This window comes from Amphibalanus amphitrite, unplaced genomic scaffold, assembly GCF_019059575.1.
Source record: "Amphibalanus amphitrite isolate SeventyFive unplaced genomic scaffold, NRLGWU_Aamphi_draft 000012F_arrow, whole genome shotgun sequence".
Classification (NCBI taxonomy): domain Eukaryota; kingdom Metazoa; phylum Arthropoda; class Thecostraca; order Balanomorpha; family Balanidae; genus Amphibalanus; species Amphibalanus amphitrite.
The window spans coordinates 338354-354604 of record NW_024881508.1 but is presented as its reverse complement, the minus strand read 5'-3'; the positions used below and the strand labels follow the sequence as shown (position 1 = coordinate 354604).

At 52.2% G+C, this 16251-nt stretch overlaps 1 protein-coding gene across 1 annotated transcript in view; it reads left to right on the top strand.

Annotated features, from left to right (window-relative positions):
• The first annotated feature begins 615 nt into the window (after positions 1-615).
• LOC122382722 (serine/arginine repetitive matrix protein 2-like) overlaps positions 616-16251 on the top strand; it is a 120710-nt gene continuing 105074 nt past the window's right edge. The window contains exon 1 of the mRNA XM_043368415.1: positions 616-775. The gene's annotated coding sequence lies outside the window, so the exon portion shown is untranslated. The remainder of the gene's footprint in view (positions 776-16251) is intronic.

Below are 16251 nucleotides of genomic sequence, written 5' to 3'. Positions count from 1 at the left end.
ACTACAGAAAGGTCTAATTTGGCCATGCCAAGTAAGCCTTCGGTAATGATGTTTCGGTGATGGAAACCACACAGAAGAGGAAAGAGTGAGAGGGTGAGTTGGGCGGGGATGGTTTGTGTGGGTGAAAAGGGGTGGGGATGGAGGTAGGGTGAGGGTAGGCAGGAGCAAAGGGAGGGTGAAAGGGGCGGAGTGGTCGGGTTGCAAGAGGGGCTGGGAATAGTTGGCTTTGCGAGAGGAGAAGGGGATGGAGGGAGGATGAGAGGGGGTGGTTCAGTACCGGCAAAAGGGAGTGGAGATGGTTCGGCTCCGTGAGAGGGGGTGGGGAGGGTCTCGGTACCGGTGAGAGGGGGTGGGGATGGTCACGGTCCGGTGAGAGGGGGGCGGGGAATGGTCTCGGTACCGGTGAGAGGGGGGCGGGGGATGGTCGGCGAGGTGAGAGGGGGAGGCGGCCGTCGCCGGCAGAGGTGCGCGCCGCGCCGCGCCGGCTGTTGGCCGCTGGTCCGGCGGCGCTGTGTGACGTCAGCCGGCACCCGCCGCCCGATCACCTTATACGGCGCGCCGGGGCGGGGTCGGCCGGTACCCAGAGGTCAGGGCCTCGGGCGGTGGCGGCGCGCCGGCCGGCCCACCGCCGCCGCCGCCGGTCGGCCAGTCGGTCGCCGCTTGAGCGCTGCGCCGCACGTCTCAGAGAGTGAGTGAGCAGTCTCGGACCGATCAGCGCCCCGGGGAGCGGAGTGACTGGACGGGCCCGCGGGCCATGATCTGACAGCGACCGCAGGTCAGTTCCGCCGCCCCCGCGGCCGGGCTGGCTACATCGGGTCGGGTCGGGCGGCTGTTATGACGGGTCCGGTCGGCTGTTTTGATGTGATCGTGTGCAGTCGGAGCAACAGTTGTCGCTGGCCGTCTGTGGCACCCTGGTGTTAGGTCCGCTGTGGGTTTGTCGTCTGTCGCTCGGCACGATCACGTTTATTTATCCACCGACTCGATGAAGACCGACGGCGGCACTGGACGGGAGTTGTCATCGCGCAGAGTTGCTGAAACCATTTGCTGTCGTGTCGACGCTGACTAGTGCCAGGTTTTGTCGGGGACGGTCAACTGGCTTGTGATGTGCCCAAAAATCCTCGTGACTTGCGAGGGAAATTCATCCCATAATGGTCCACTACTTATAATCCACAAATGTTTTGAGCCTGGGAGCACTGGGTTATGACCGCAATGGGTCGTTATCACTAGATTACGAGTATCTAAATCTGTGAATAGTCTTGGCCGGGAATATGTCTCATCGGAACCATCATCATATAAACCGGCCGGTGATAACGTTCGGCGGTGTTGGTCACTGTTTTGTTATGATGCTCCACCATAGGCGTCGCCAGAGATTTTCGGTTGGGGGGGCAAAATCAACTTTTGTGTTAAATCTTGCCTTCCTCCAGTCGTTACTCATTCATTTTACGCATCATTAAACGCGCAATGGTGCGAGGAATACGATGGTGACAAGGTTTTCCTTGTAGCTATGACTTGCCATTTTTTACAGAAAATTCAAATTTTTAAATTTTTGAACAAAAAAAAAACACGATCGGTAGAATCACAATGGCTGCGCTTACCGACGCACTCTAGAGAGCCCCTGTGCAGACGCTCGTCGCTCATGATCATCACCCAGGAAAAGAGGTTAAAAACGCTCAGTTTAATCGAATCACCTTGCTGAAACCTTCATTCACGCATGCATGCAGAGGTTATACGTGAAATGCATAGGGCTTATCCCAGCCGCCGATTGAAGCTAAGTTGGGCTTTCGGCGGAGAGTGAATGTCGGAAGTGTGAATCGGAAGTAATTCATCTTTGCTCCAGTGAGAGGAGGTGTTTTGTTCACACGAGAGTGTGAACAAAATGTTTCTCGTTTTTCGTGTGCAAGGAAGCGCTGCAAACGCGAAGAAAAGATGTTTAACGGAACCAAAATTTCGCACCGCACAGCGGCAAGGGATCCTTTAGCGATAGGCTTGGGACTTCCAGGCCATTTTAGGCCACTCAGGGTCAGTGTGGGCTCTCAGAAGCCTGCTTAGGATCCTGAAGATCGGCGTTGGTCACCCCAAATAGTTACGTGTATGTGGTGCTTTAGGGCTTTCCGAGCCCAATGTGGGACCCTCAGAAGCCAGTTTGGGCGGCGGGCGCTAAGAGACCAGGCCCAGGGTGAGCAGGGAGCCCTCAAATAGCAGTGTGAACCCTGGAGGTCTGTGTCGAATCCCTAAGGACCCAACATAGGGACATAAGAAACATGTGCTGGGACCCTCAGAGGCACACCTGAGTCGTGACCCCTAAACTGCCGGCTTGGGCTCAGCAAAATCTCTCGCCTCAAAAGCTCGGCTGAGCTATCAGAGGCCTAAGGTTCTCAGAAATTTTTGAAAGTACCTATCCTCAAAGATCCGTGTGGCCCTTCAGAGGTCTACGCATGTGTAAGGTCCTCAAAGATCCCTGTATGGGCTCTCAGAGAATATGAACACTAGTGGGACTCTCAGAGGCCGGTTTGGGCCCTCTGAAGGCTTCTTAGAGCTCAGTGGAGCTCCTTCGGAGCCTGTGTGAAATGCAAGCAGTCATGAGCCCTGTGGCACTTGAACGGTACTTGAGTCTGTCGCAGACATTTGACGAGAGTTGAAAAAGGCCCGAAGATTTAGTGTCACGCTTTGAACGCAAATTTTGTATCAGCACTTCAAAACTTATGAAAATCAGCTATAAAATGTAATAAAGAACCAACTAGGAACATGAAATGAATCACAGTATTGACATTTCCGAGTCTGGAGTCGGCGTCTTGACGATGTTGGCGACTGCGAGTCCGACTCTGGCTTGAACGAGTCTGACCTCACAGGCATTCTCAGAAAGGTACCCCCATTTTTTCCCGACTCCAAAATCTCATCGGATCTGTATCGATCTCAGGGGGTGCCCGGTCCGAGGTTGGGGGGGCAAGCTGCCCCGCTTGCCCCCCGTGGCGACGCTAATGTGCTCCACTCACGTCTGCGAGGCCGTCCATAACTGACCGGTCACCTCGATCAGCATTGGCCACCTCTGGCGCTGATTCACCCCGCTGAGTTCGACATTCCTCTGTCCCGCTCGACTGGGCACGGCAGCGGTGACTCTGGGTCCCGTGCATTCGCTAGGATTGTTGATGTGTTTGCATTTTGTTCGCGGTATATGGCGCGGTAATCTTACATAATCTTGACTTGCATAATTAGGTTACTATATGGAGGTAACTTATAGAGTTGCATTTTGGATTGGGAGTCTGGCTCGTTGATGGAATAAAAAATAAGACGTTAAAAACCCTACGGACAAATATGACCAGAAAAAAATTACCTTCTTTCGCCCTTCTTTTGTTTTTGCTAGTTTATTTTTGGTACGTTTTTTCAGAAATTAAATTTGATAAATGATTTTAAATCTTTATCTATTATGACTGTTTTTTTACACCAAATTGGTGCGGTAACATTGGTTGAACGAGTTTAACTTTTCAAACGCTCGCTAATCAAATCAAATTGTGTTATTATGACACGAGTAACATAATTCTTAAATAGATAATAATTGGATAATTATTGATACAAATGAGCAAAACGACTAATAATTATCTATGAATTTCTCCCTTGCCCGCCGCCTTGTGTATACCGCAGCTGAGTCGGTCGCAGACTCCATCCCCACCTCGGCAGTGGCCGGTTAGCACCGCGCCGGTGTCCAGCCGTCACCACCTGGTGATTCGGCCCGGGTCCGTCAGTGTATACGGTGACGGCAATACGGCCCGGGTCCGTCAGTGTATGTGACGGGAATACGGCCCGGGTCCGCCTATACGGTGACGGGAATACGGCCCGGGTTCGTCAGTGTATACGGTGACGGGGGCGCGGCCGCTGACGGCTCCGATGGACTCGCGGACGGGGAAAGGGCTGGGTGAGCTGGGTTCAGTGGTGGGCCGACGAACTGAGTCCAGTGACGACTTTCTGAACCGAGTCCAGTGCGCATCTGAACCAGGGTCAGTGACGAGCTGGCGAGCTTGCCGTCTCTGAACGAATATGTCTGCAAAAATTAGTGCCAACTTGCTGAATTGGGCTCGGTGACAACTGCCAAAGCTGAGACCATTTTTCCGGCTGTCAGGAACTGGGAATCTGTCGAGGATCGATGAAACAACTCGCTTTCTATAACCATTGATGAAAACATAAGCAAAATAGGTTTATCACTCCCAAACTAGCTAGCCATTCCTTATCTGGGACCCTTACCCCCTGCCGTTAAACTACTACAGCCTGGTCATACGATTCTCGGCTAACCGTCTGTGTACATACAGTCACACCCCATGGACCGTAACACCTTCACGGACCGGACGTTCGATGAACCGATCAGCGTATACGACTGTATACAGACAGAGGCGCACACCCCGTGACTCTGCGCTAATCACCGTCGGTCAGTCCCCGTGGGCGCGCTCACTAGCCATTCTGCACACTCGGCAATCCAATTCATAACTGTCACGACTGGAGATAGTCGGTCGACGAATGTGGTTGGCTGTGGGAGAGAGAGAGAGAGAGAGAGAGGGAGAGAGAGAGAGAGAGGGAGAGAGAGGGAGAGAGAGACAGAGAGAGACAGAGGAGAGAGAGAGAGAGAGAGAGAGAGAGAGAGAGAGAGAGAGAGAGTCTCGAACGGCGCCGCTCTCGTCTTATCGGACACCCGGTGCACGATGCCGAACCACATTAGACCGCCGTCCGCTAGCCATTCAGACCACCGTCGAACCGACAGAGAATTATTGGGCCTCCCATCTGACCCGAGGTAGCTATCAGTGGCTTGTCGCTTGTATCCGGACGATTCATTTAACTTTCTAAGCGTCCGTCTGACGGGGGAGATGCCGCGGGCTGCCGGCGGGACTCCATTTGGTGTGATCCGGTGGCCCCTAGATCCGAAGGTTCGTACGTGACCTGAAAATGCGGCCGCACGGTTCTTTACGTAACAAATGAGACGGCCAAATAAAAAGACGATAGACCAAAAGTGGAGGGCAGGTGTGTTGATTAGGGCTGATCGGTTGTGGATAACTCAGGTAGATGAAACCGAACCCACATGGCAACTGCGATAGAGGGCACTTGTCCTTCATCGCTTGAGGCTGGCCTAAGCAGACTTTTCGATGTTCTTGGTTAGATCTTACTCGGAGCTCCTACCATTCGAACCTGATAATCTTCTCAGCTTTGTACTATTTATAACTAAGAGAAGCTCTGCCTTGACCTGACCTGGCAGCGTTCTCCATCACTGTGTCACGTTCAAAGTGTGAGAAAGCTTTGTTTGGCGCGGTGCGAGCGGCCGAGCCATAAGCTGTGTGGCCGTCGCGGCTGATTATAGGGCGGAGAGCCCCCGCCCACTGGTCTCCATGCCCCTAGCCATTACCGATGACGTAATGACCACACGGAGACCGACAGAGTCGAGAAGCCGAGCTGAGAGGCTGAGCCGAGGGGCCGGGTCTAAAGATGGTCTGAGTCTGGTCTGCAGATAAACACTGAGCTGATAGACGGTGAAGTTGAACTGATAGGCCGTGAGTCTGAGACTAGAGACAAAGCGAAAGATCAAGTGTAGAGGCGAGCGGAGAAGCAGAGCCAGTGGCCCGGATATGCAGTAACTGCTAGTCTGCTAAGAGCTGCGTGAAGTGCCGCCGCCGGCGGATATCCCCTGTTGAGACCGAATAGAGCGAAATAAGCGATGAAGTGGGGTCGCTTTGTGAGACAAGAGTTGAGCTGAGCCGAGACTGTGAGGTGAGCTGAGGCAAGAGCTAATGTACTTTGCATAAATACCTTCGAGTATGACCCAAACAACTTAACATTCGAGCCATGCAGGATATTTACGGAAATTATTGAACGAGTGTAGCCATTCACTAACCTTCATTTGTGCGGTGAGGTTCAGTGTTGCGCAAGACGACGCCGTTTTAAACCCCCGGAACCATCACACTGCTACGCACCGTGCGTTCCCGGAGAAGTCTGCCTTGTTTACCTTCCTGCGTCGAGGTGACTGTGAGGTCTATCCGACTCCGAGACGTGATGAGAGCACTGTTGTCATGAGTCGGGTATGTTTGTTTTACTGTCGACCACACGTGGCGAATGAAAATATACTCTCTGCGCTCCCCGCTCTGCATAAGCTTACCGACAGAGTTGAGCTACTTCTCTAGCCCAGCTCTGGTCGGCTCAGTCTGAGGCCAGACGCAGCTCAGCTCAGCTCAGCTGGGCTCAGGGGCGTGCTCCGTCGCTGGGCGTCCTCGGCGTCCGAGCTGGCGGATCCATCACGTCTCGAGTGACGCTCATACATCACTGTGCACCGCCCCCGCTCGTCGGTTCGGCCGCCTCCGCCGCGCCGACAGCTTCGGAGGCCGACAGCACCGCACAGAGAGGTGCGAAGGTTCGCCACCGGCGCCCTAAGAGCCATTCCAACCACACAGAGGTGCTGAGGTCCGCCGCCGGCGCCCTGAGCTGAGAGCATTGAGGCAAACAGCACCGCCCATAGAGGTGCGAAGGTCTACCAGGGGACTCCTGAGAACTTCTGAGAGCATTGAGGCAAACAGCAGCGCCCATAGAGGTGCGAAGGTTCACCGGTGGCATCCTGAGAGCTTCTGAGAGCATTGGAGGTCACCAGCACCCAGAGAGGTGCGCGGATCCGCCGCCGGCGCCCTGAGCCCTGAGAGCACCCACGACGCCTATCACCACCCAGAGAGGCGCGAAGGCTAGTCCCTGCGGTCCTTCACAAACAGCAGAGGTGATATGATTTCAGCGGCGACACCGACCGACACTAGACCCGATGACTGAGAGGTGTCTGCTTTGTGGGAGGACGCCGGCGGCCGAGCGGTGAATGTGTCATGACTGCGCGGTGAAGCGCTGTCCTGCGGCGATTGCGGCGGCGACGCGGCTTGGTGACTCAGAGCCGCGTCTCCAGCCGCGAGTGGAGCTCCGAGAACAGGACGATGAGTTGGTGACAGATAGCACGGCTGGTGACGGCGGCAGCGGTCAGGGTGTTTAGCCGAACACCATCCGCACACCGAATGTCACTCATCGTGCCATCGATCATCACACTGCACTCAGACACCCAGCGATCGTCTCCGATGAGACATCGCCGATCGAGGCACTCCAGCCGCTCCCGAGGACACCGGATGGAAGCTCCCGGCAGCGGCGGCATCTCCTGGAAAGAGGAGCCGACCGGAGAGGGCAGCTGCAGCCGGAGCTCCGTAAACCCGTCCGTCGCGGTCATCCGCAGAGAGATTTACGGCTCACGGCCCGCCCGTCAGACGGCGAATGCCAAAACAGCGCGCTCTGCCGCGACGGCCGTGGGTATCGCCGAGTTACAGGCCATTGTTTGCGCAGGTCGGAGTCTGCGGAATGTGCGCTTCACACGAGCGGTTTGAGGTTGGTGGTATTACATCTGGTAAGGCATGCAGTATGCACCGTGAATGTATAGCTTCAAATGACTAACAGCTAATTTCATTACATAAAATATTTCTAAGTTAGAATGTAAATGTGAGAATTAATGATACCGAATATTCTTGATTCTTCGCGATTGCGCTCACTTTAAGTCGGGTAGGAACTTGCATTCTACCTTTTTTGGCCGGCTATAGGTATCTTTGCTGCTTCCCAGTATAATATAACTATCCCCTGGTATCGTGATTTCTTCATGTGCATATGCCAAACACGGTGGAATCATTGGTCGGTCGCCGGTGATGTTCAAATGCTGGTTTTGCCTGGGACGTGCTCCTTTGAGTGCGGCACCGACATATGGACACACGCCAGTCGACCTGTGTCACGGTGACTAAGTCGCATGTATGGTGCTACGAGAGAGTGCACTGATACGACGCACCACTAGGCACCACGCCGGGTGGCATCGTGTCACGATATATCGCGAGATGTCGCGGTGTATCGTACAGTGTCGCGGTGCATGTTAGAAGCATCTGAAGGCGCCCGGCTGCTCCGCTTGGCATGAGTACCGTTCAGAGAGATGCCATCTCCAATGGCGTTCTGGTGTCGTCAGAAGTTATGGAGCGATGAACTGCAGTGAAGGTTCTCTCTGGTGAACTGGTGTTGGTGTGACAGACTAGTGCCGTTTGTGGTGGACCGGTGCCGCGGTTCAGCCCGTCGCCAGTCGCCGAGTCTCCCCCAGTGCACGCTCCGCTGAGCGCCGAAGAGTGAACTCTCTGAGCGCGTCCTCTGACGTCTCCCCAGGAGACTAGCTCGCGGTGGGCGGAGGGCTCTGCGGGCGGCTGGCGGCGCTCTGTCTAGCCGCACCTCTGGCCCTCTCCCTCCTCCTCCCTCCGCTCTCGCCTGTGACAGCCGGCCCATATCGGGAGGAGAGAGGCCGCCCGGCGCGGCCGCCGGTCCTCTGGGAGCGGCCCGCGGTCCGGAGCTGCCGCTGCCGTCCTGACGGGGTCACAAGTAGAGCCTGCGCGGCCCATTGTGTCGGACACAATCGACTTCAGATGGAGCTGTCAGCCCACAGCGAGCCAAAGGTGTGCCGGCCCGAGAGCAGCGCGGAATGCCTGATGATGCTGGCGTCATCTTGGTCATTGGCATAGATCCTGAATTGGAAAGGTTTGATGATCCTGAGGAGCTTGAGCAGCTTCAGGACTGTGCTGTGCTGCTTTCCTTGTCGAGAAGGATACGACTGGTACGTTATTGTTTTAGCGACATTGTTCTGGCTGCAGCAAAAATTTGTATTGTTGCTAATCATAATCGTTTATATCTCCGCAGTAACCAATGACATCTCATCGACGAAATGTGCGGCATCCGAAATGTTGTTGAGAGGTATTTACGAGACATCTGACCGCGGAGTTCCCGAGACCCAATGAGATCATCGTCTACCCATTCGGCTGGTTAAGTCCATAAACGTTAGTACTGTCGCCGACTGCGGCTGTTTTTATGACAGCTCGTCGGTCACTGGTGGCGTAACGGGGGGGGGGGGGGGGGAGTGCCGCCGGAGTTACATTCACAAACTCCGGAGTGCCCCCGGAGTTACACCGCCGCTCGGCCGTGACTGCTAATGGCGGACCGATCGCGGGATGGAGCTAATTGATACCCAGCGCAGACGGTTGTTACTAATTAACGACGACCTCACGCGGGTCACGTGAGCTCGAGTCAAAGGTCATGTTTAAAACTGGGACCCAGGTCATGACTCGAGGGTTATTCTCGGCTTCAGGGTGCAATACCGGTCTTTATTTTCCCTTTCCGTGGATGGATATGTCTTCTAGTCAGTGGATGATTTGCATTCACTTTCACCTGCGCTTGGGGCGATGGTGGTTGCAAAGAGGTGCTTTTCTTCATCGCTCGTCTCGGCACGTCGCGCTTCCACTCCTTTCTTTTTGTCTCACTCCATTCTCTTGCGTATCTACCCTTCCCTTCTATTTCGCTACCTTTTGTTCATGTTTTTGCTATGTTTCTATGCTAGTGACTCAATTGTGCATTTGGGTTTTCTTCTTCCATGTGTTACTTAGGTATGCAATCTCCATTTTTGCAAATTGAACGTTAGTTTCCTGCACCTCATCCTCTCCCCACTACTGTTATCGCGGTTGTTGCACCCCATAACCACCCCCCGCAGCTCAGCAATGTCCGGTGCCGTTCCAGCTCCGGGCGCCGCCCCAGCTCAGTCTTCCCGCTCCGTCTGTTCAGTCCGCCGTTCAGGGCCCGTGCCATCCCCTGCACACGATGACTGTTTCGCCTTTAGTGCCGGCTGTTTTGTCTGGCCGCGCCTGGACCGGCCGAGGGGTGGCCTGACCTACATCCTCCCTACAGCCCGAGGCGGCCTCCTGAGCGGAGCTGGGCAGGGGCGGGCGGAGGCTTCTCCGCCGCTGATGTAACGCGTCACGGTGGTGTTACGCCGTCACGGCGGCTACGTCACGCTGCTTTGTTTACGTGCAGTCCCACCCAGCGTTCTTGTTATACGGTTCGCCATGGTATAATGCTCGTTGGCTTCTGTGTGGGCATGGGTGCAAGCTGCTGTCGACTGAGCTTCAAAAGGATACAAGCTTCTTACATTGAATAAGGTTGCTCATGCAACATTTATTTTATGCGCAATCGCCTCTGATACAATCGTTCGCTCAGTATTTATTATTATCAATGGAACCTAAGCCTAAGAACCTAGGCGCACTTAACCCCCAAATCATTATCATAACATTAATTGAATTTAAATAGCATTTACATACCGTGCTGTTTTTAAAAAGCAAATACATACAGCTTGTTGTTAAAAAGCATTTACATACAGCTTTGTACTTACTGGCAAAGCTGAGGGCTGGGCTAAAGCCCAGCCTAGCCTCGGCTTAGACTCCAGTTGGTATACCAATATCTTACGTCTCATGCACCAGCGCCAGTCACGTTCTGGCCCGCTAATGGGTTATCGGATCTCTCCTTAAACGGCTTCACCATCTGTTCTCTGAGACGTAACGGGTGACTGGCCAGCGCGACAACACGGGGAGACAAATGAACTCGGCCCGCCGACCACTACCGATGAGCTGATCCGTCCGCCGGCCGGGGGTGGACAGATGCCTTTTACGGGGCTTCTGGCTATCTAATGATCCCTGTCGTGACGATGATAGCGTTCGGCCATCTGTCTGCTTGTCTGTTTGTCAGTCCGTCGGTCCGTCGGCCCGTCCCCTAGTTCGTTCGTTTGTTCGTCAACCCCGGCCGCCTGCTATTTGTTTGTCGGTCGGCCTATACGTCCGTCTGTTTATCCCTCCCTCCGTTCATTCATTAACCACTCCTTCGTCCGCCGTCCACCGTTTACCGTCCATCGGCCAACGTCCACAGTCCACCGTCCACCGTCCACCGGCCAACGTCCACAGTCCGTCCTTATGGGTTGGTCAGCTGGTCGCCTGCCGAACTGACTTCTCTCCAGTCGCAAGTGTCACGTCCGTTTGGAGGCGACGAGAGCTGAGCGGGGCGGTGCAGGACACAGCCGCTGTGAAGGGGCGCTGCTGTCCCGTGGGCGCCGTGTCGGCGGCGGCGGGTGTGTATCTCACACCGCGTCAATGCGATGCAGATGAGATGCGCCGCCTCGGCCGCCAGTGTCGGCCGGCCTGCCGAAAATGAGCGCTAAACAGGCGGCAGACAGCGGGCGGGCCGCCTCTGGTGGGGCACGCGCCACCGACACCTCTCACAAACACGCCGCTCACGAGCAGACAGTCGGCGCCGACACACAGACGGGTGGGCGGACAGCTGCCCTGGCCGCGGTCTCACCGCGACGAACACCGCTCGCAGTGATGGGTGCCGACTGATGAGGCTTCAGCTCATCACCTCGGAGACGCGCTGGTGTGTTATGCAGTAACGCGCTGAATTTGGGAACGCGCGCGCCGCGCGCCGGGGGTCGAGGTGTCTCGGCGCGCAGGGAAGTGGGTGGTTTGAGGTGGCTGTTCTCACGACGCGTACATTGTTTGTACTGGATTGTAGGGACAAACAAACCTGCGTGGATAGTTTAGTCCTGAGTCAGAGATCAATTTGCCTACTCGGTATAACGTGACACCGTGAGAGTCATGGCAGTTTGCCGAGTAAACTGACTTATTTTGGCTTTGTTTGTGAAAATTAGCTGTGCGTATGCTGCGTGCGGTTTAGGTGCTTGTGTGCGGGCGTGTGTATGAATGAATGTTTGTAATGGATGCGATATAATTTGAATGGTCCCAATGATACTCCCAATAAAATCCAAATTATGTGTTGTAAGGGGTGTGGTTATTTTAGCTGTATGTATGGGTAACGCCAAGCCATGCATATCTAAGATTGATGACTGGTTGGCCAAAGTGGCTGTTCAAATTGGCCTTTCATTGGATACAAAGGATGTTGAATGGATCACGACCCTGACCCCCGCAAAAAGAACCGCCGTCTTTTTGCACTCGGGGCAGGATCACTGGGTCTCAGCTGTATAAACATGGACGGCGCATCGCCACAGTGCCATTTCAGTGAGGCAACTGTCAGAAAAAGGGGGGTAGATCATACCTAATTTAGCCATTCGGTGATCCTCTAGCATGGCTGAACCTCCTTCGCGACCCAAATATCGGTTGGGCAATGACGTTTTTGCCGCTTTAAAGCTTGTTATGAAGGTTTCGAGTGCCCTTTCATATGGATAGCGCATCACCGTATCTATTTTTCCTCAGGGTCGCTCCGTAAATCTGTCATCTGTCGCTCCTCGTCTGTTTCCGCTGTGTTGTTCTATCTTACTTATGATCCATAAGTTCCACATTTGTTCGCCGGCCCTCGGCTCCCCGCGGTTCCTCCTTTTCGCTCGGTCGCCTCCGTTCCCGACTATCTGTCGTTCCATCGTTCTGTGGCTGCGAGGGGTCGTGTTCACCTATTGATGGCCACAGGTCAGGGGTGGAGTGTATGTGTGTTGTTCGAAGTCGGACCGGTCATATATGGAGTCAGCCCGCCAGCTCCGTCCGCTCTGCCGCTGCTCACAGACTGGTGAGACACCGCTGTGGAGACGCGCCTCATTACTCAGGCTGTCACCCGGCCGGGAGGGACGGCGCACGGCGGAACACGCCGACCGGTGACCTCCCGCCGGTCAGGTCAGCCCCCTCCCCCGCCTCCCCACGCGGCCGGCAGATGTTAGAGGTCACCCGGCCCACCCAGGGACGGCCGAGCCGGCCGATCTGGGTCGGTGCTCATTTCGCCACGATCCCTGCAGAGCAGCCGCCAGCGAGCGCCTCCGATCCATCTCGTGTATTAGCATGCGGAGTCCACGATAGCCTTCAGTCGGCACTGGAGTGAAATGCTCGCCTCGCATACCCACCGGTGCGAGCGTGGTCAAACGAATACAGATGTGATGAGGTCCATACTGGGAGAGTTATCTGTCATTCTCCGTCTGTTGCAATTCGGATCGCTCACAATTCCCTGAAATCATCGGCTTTGATCTCTGGTCTACATTTAATGTGGGATTTAACCGGGCTTATATCATTCTGGGTACGTTTGGAGGGGTCATTCATTTCGCTCGGACGGTGATTGGTCGTCAGCTGGTGCGATCGTGGCGTTTTGTTGCCTCACCGCCGCCTTTGAGGTGGTGCTCTTGGTGGCCGCCGACCGGTGACCCAACCATGTTCTTGCCCTCCTTCGGTCAGATAATACGGAATGTTACGGCACAGGCCGGAGTGTCTTGTTTAATTAGTGTTTCGGACGTCTCGGACTAATCAGTATATCTTATATACGTACTAATTGGCTTCTCAGGTTGGCGTTTATGCACCAGTAATTCAGTTGTTTATCGCAAGTAAATAGTCTGTGTTAAAAATACTGTATTTCGTTACACATTTGTCCCACTGCAATACTTACTCACAAATTATTCGACAGTCCTTCGTAACTTTCTTGAAATATTGGACAAATATGAATGTCCCTCAAATTTATCAAATGATATCCTGCGCCGTCCTAAATAATGATGTCTAATAGTCAATTCCTTTCACTACCTACATGTCTACTATAGGTATTCGCTTATACAATGGTTTTAACCAGAGATGCTTTCCTAAATTATTTTGGCAAATGTTAACAAATCTCAGTAAAATCGATGAGGATAGCTAACACCGTTCGTAAAACACGGGTGTTAAACCCACGTGAAACACGCATAGCCATAACGACTCCGTCTAGTAAAATAGATTCTACTCCCTGACTATAAAACAGGGCTGGTGCGCACTAAAAAGGTTGATTAAAATCACCGGTGTCTTCTTATGGCCTAGGCTAGGAACACCTGTTACAAAAATCGTTCTCTATCTCTACTGTATTCAACATTTGGTTATCGATAAAGTGTAAACTCAGAACTCATATATATGTCATCGAGCATTGGTTATACAGAGCAGGTTTTACCTGTTACCACCTTGCCTATTCGTACAAAGCTGACTCTCAGCAGTCCAAGCGTGGTTTTATTTATTACCAGCCGTTGTCCACTGAAGTAACGAGCTCTCCTGCGCCGCTCTGTCAGGAGTGATTGTGATTGGGTGAGCCGTAACCGAAGGGGGTCGCACCAGTGCAATATGCAGTATTGGTCCATCACTTCGGTCTATGGCTCATTGGTGGGGTGGTCTGAACGTGTTATGTGGCCGCCCTACGAAGGTGACTGGAGTCTGACCGACCGGCCCACGGCTTCATTAAACGAGATGACGGGGCGGGTGGCGGGGCTCGGGGGCATTCTCACGGTGCTGGGTCTGTCACCTTAGTGTGACGAAACGGACCGGAGTTTGTCTCACTGGGGCTGCAGGGGCGGCGCTGTGGTGACCAAGGCGCGAAGCTCGAGTAAACAAACGTGATAACTCACGACAGATGCTGTGCGGAATGTGTACGGTGCACCGAGTGCCTGGAAATAGCGGAACAGCTGCACAGCTCTGCAGAGCTCAATCTGTCAAATGGGCGTGCATAGCGCTGCGGATTGCCAATAACATAGCGATTTAAAAACAAATTGGTACATCAAGCTATCCGTGTAGGCATGCCTCTGAGTACATGTATGCGTCTTTAAATTGCTTACTCTGCCAAATTTGTGGTACGTAAATTGTACATAATGATTAGAGGTGGCAAAATGTGGACCCGGGGACCCGGTCTATGGAACCGGTCTGGACCCGGATGGGTCCAGACCGGGTCCCCCAAAATATTTGGCCGGGTCCAACCGGGTCCTACCATTTCCCTGTGCTTTATGGTAAATATTAATATCTTTTATGCTTTAACAAACATAGTCATAGTTGATGCAGTTTCCAGTTCATAAGTCCCAATTCCACTTTTGAATTTAAATATTCCTGCAGATTGGGCTACCTATTCTATAGCATACTGGTCAGTCTTGCTTCAATTTCTTATCTTGTCACCTACAACAGAATAAACAAGTTCTAAGTGCTAGCAATCCAGAAAACATTTCACCAAATGTTTGTACGGATCACTTCCATTCAGTTTGCTGTACAAGACCTAGCAATATTTTGAGCTGTAGAAATCAAATACCGTAAGGTGGGGCTATTTGAGACAGTGGGGCTATTTGAGACAGTATTTAAAATTGCTATAAAATAAAAACCACTTAAAATTTATGCTTGATTTTTTGCTCAGGCGATTTACTACTCGATTCCATACCTCCCTGAGCAAAAATATCACACAAAAATCAAACGATCTTCATTTTATAGCGATTTTAAATACCGTCTCAAATAGCTCCACTGTCTCAAATAGCCCCACTTTACGGTACCAATAACATATGTAGGTAAGTAGGTATGACTGAAATCCATTTATAAATGGACACAAATCCAATTGAAGCAAGGCTGATCGTGGCATTCTCACCTGCCTTTTCAAAGACATTGACATACCAAAGTCACTATGCCCACCGGAAATCAGAATTCATGTTTGCTATTCAAATGCATTTCATAACTCAAACAGCTTTGAAATTATTTCTATCACGGCCAGAAGACAACTCATAAAACCAACATGCCCTTGCATAAATCCATAAAGCTAAAAATGAATCCAAGGCATTCTCCAGAAACCGTAGTATTGACCAGATTTCTAGCCAACTGGCGCCGCATGGTGGCGCTAGCGGAGCGTATTATTATATTATATAGCGCTCTACTAGCGCCATCATACGGCAGGGCAAAAACTGAGTCAATACAAATGCCCTTCTCCAAGGCCAATGATTCCGTGTTGATGTGAAAATGGCGCATTTGAGCGCCATATATGTATGGTATGCCTTACGCACGCTAATCTGCTGCATAGAGGTTACAATTCTGGAACACGTTCGGGAAGAAATCAGGTAAGTCTCAGAATCCTTGGTATTTATTCTATATCTAGGTACTAACAACAAAATGAAGTTTGTTTTCTACGTTAATAAATTGGCACTTAAGTCATTATCGCAACCTTGCAGTTTAAAAGTTTATTGCCATTACGATTTTGCAGTACTTTAACCTCAACAAAATTTTGCAGTGATTTAACGCCTGTTTTGTCCTTGCATTGCTATCGTGTCGACATTTCTGGCGGACCTCACAAAGTTTTGATGTTTCTATTTTGATTTTGAATGTTTTCTCGTTTGGAACCTCAGATAGTTCATATTTTTTGTAAGGAATAATGAATTTAATTCTAAAAACGAATATCTTTTACCAAGAATGTTAGAAAAGGTATGTATCAGTATTCAGTATTCAGTATGGTTATCTTGTTCCATGTTGATGTTAGGTTCTGACTCTGGTGAAGGCACTACTCCATGGATCCCCAGTTCACATCATTTTTTAGCAGCTGTAGTAAAAGTGGCTTAGGTTAGCATGAAATTCATTGGTCTACTTACTTCTTATATTCTTAAATATGACCTGA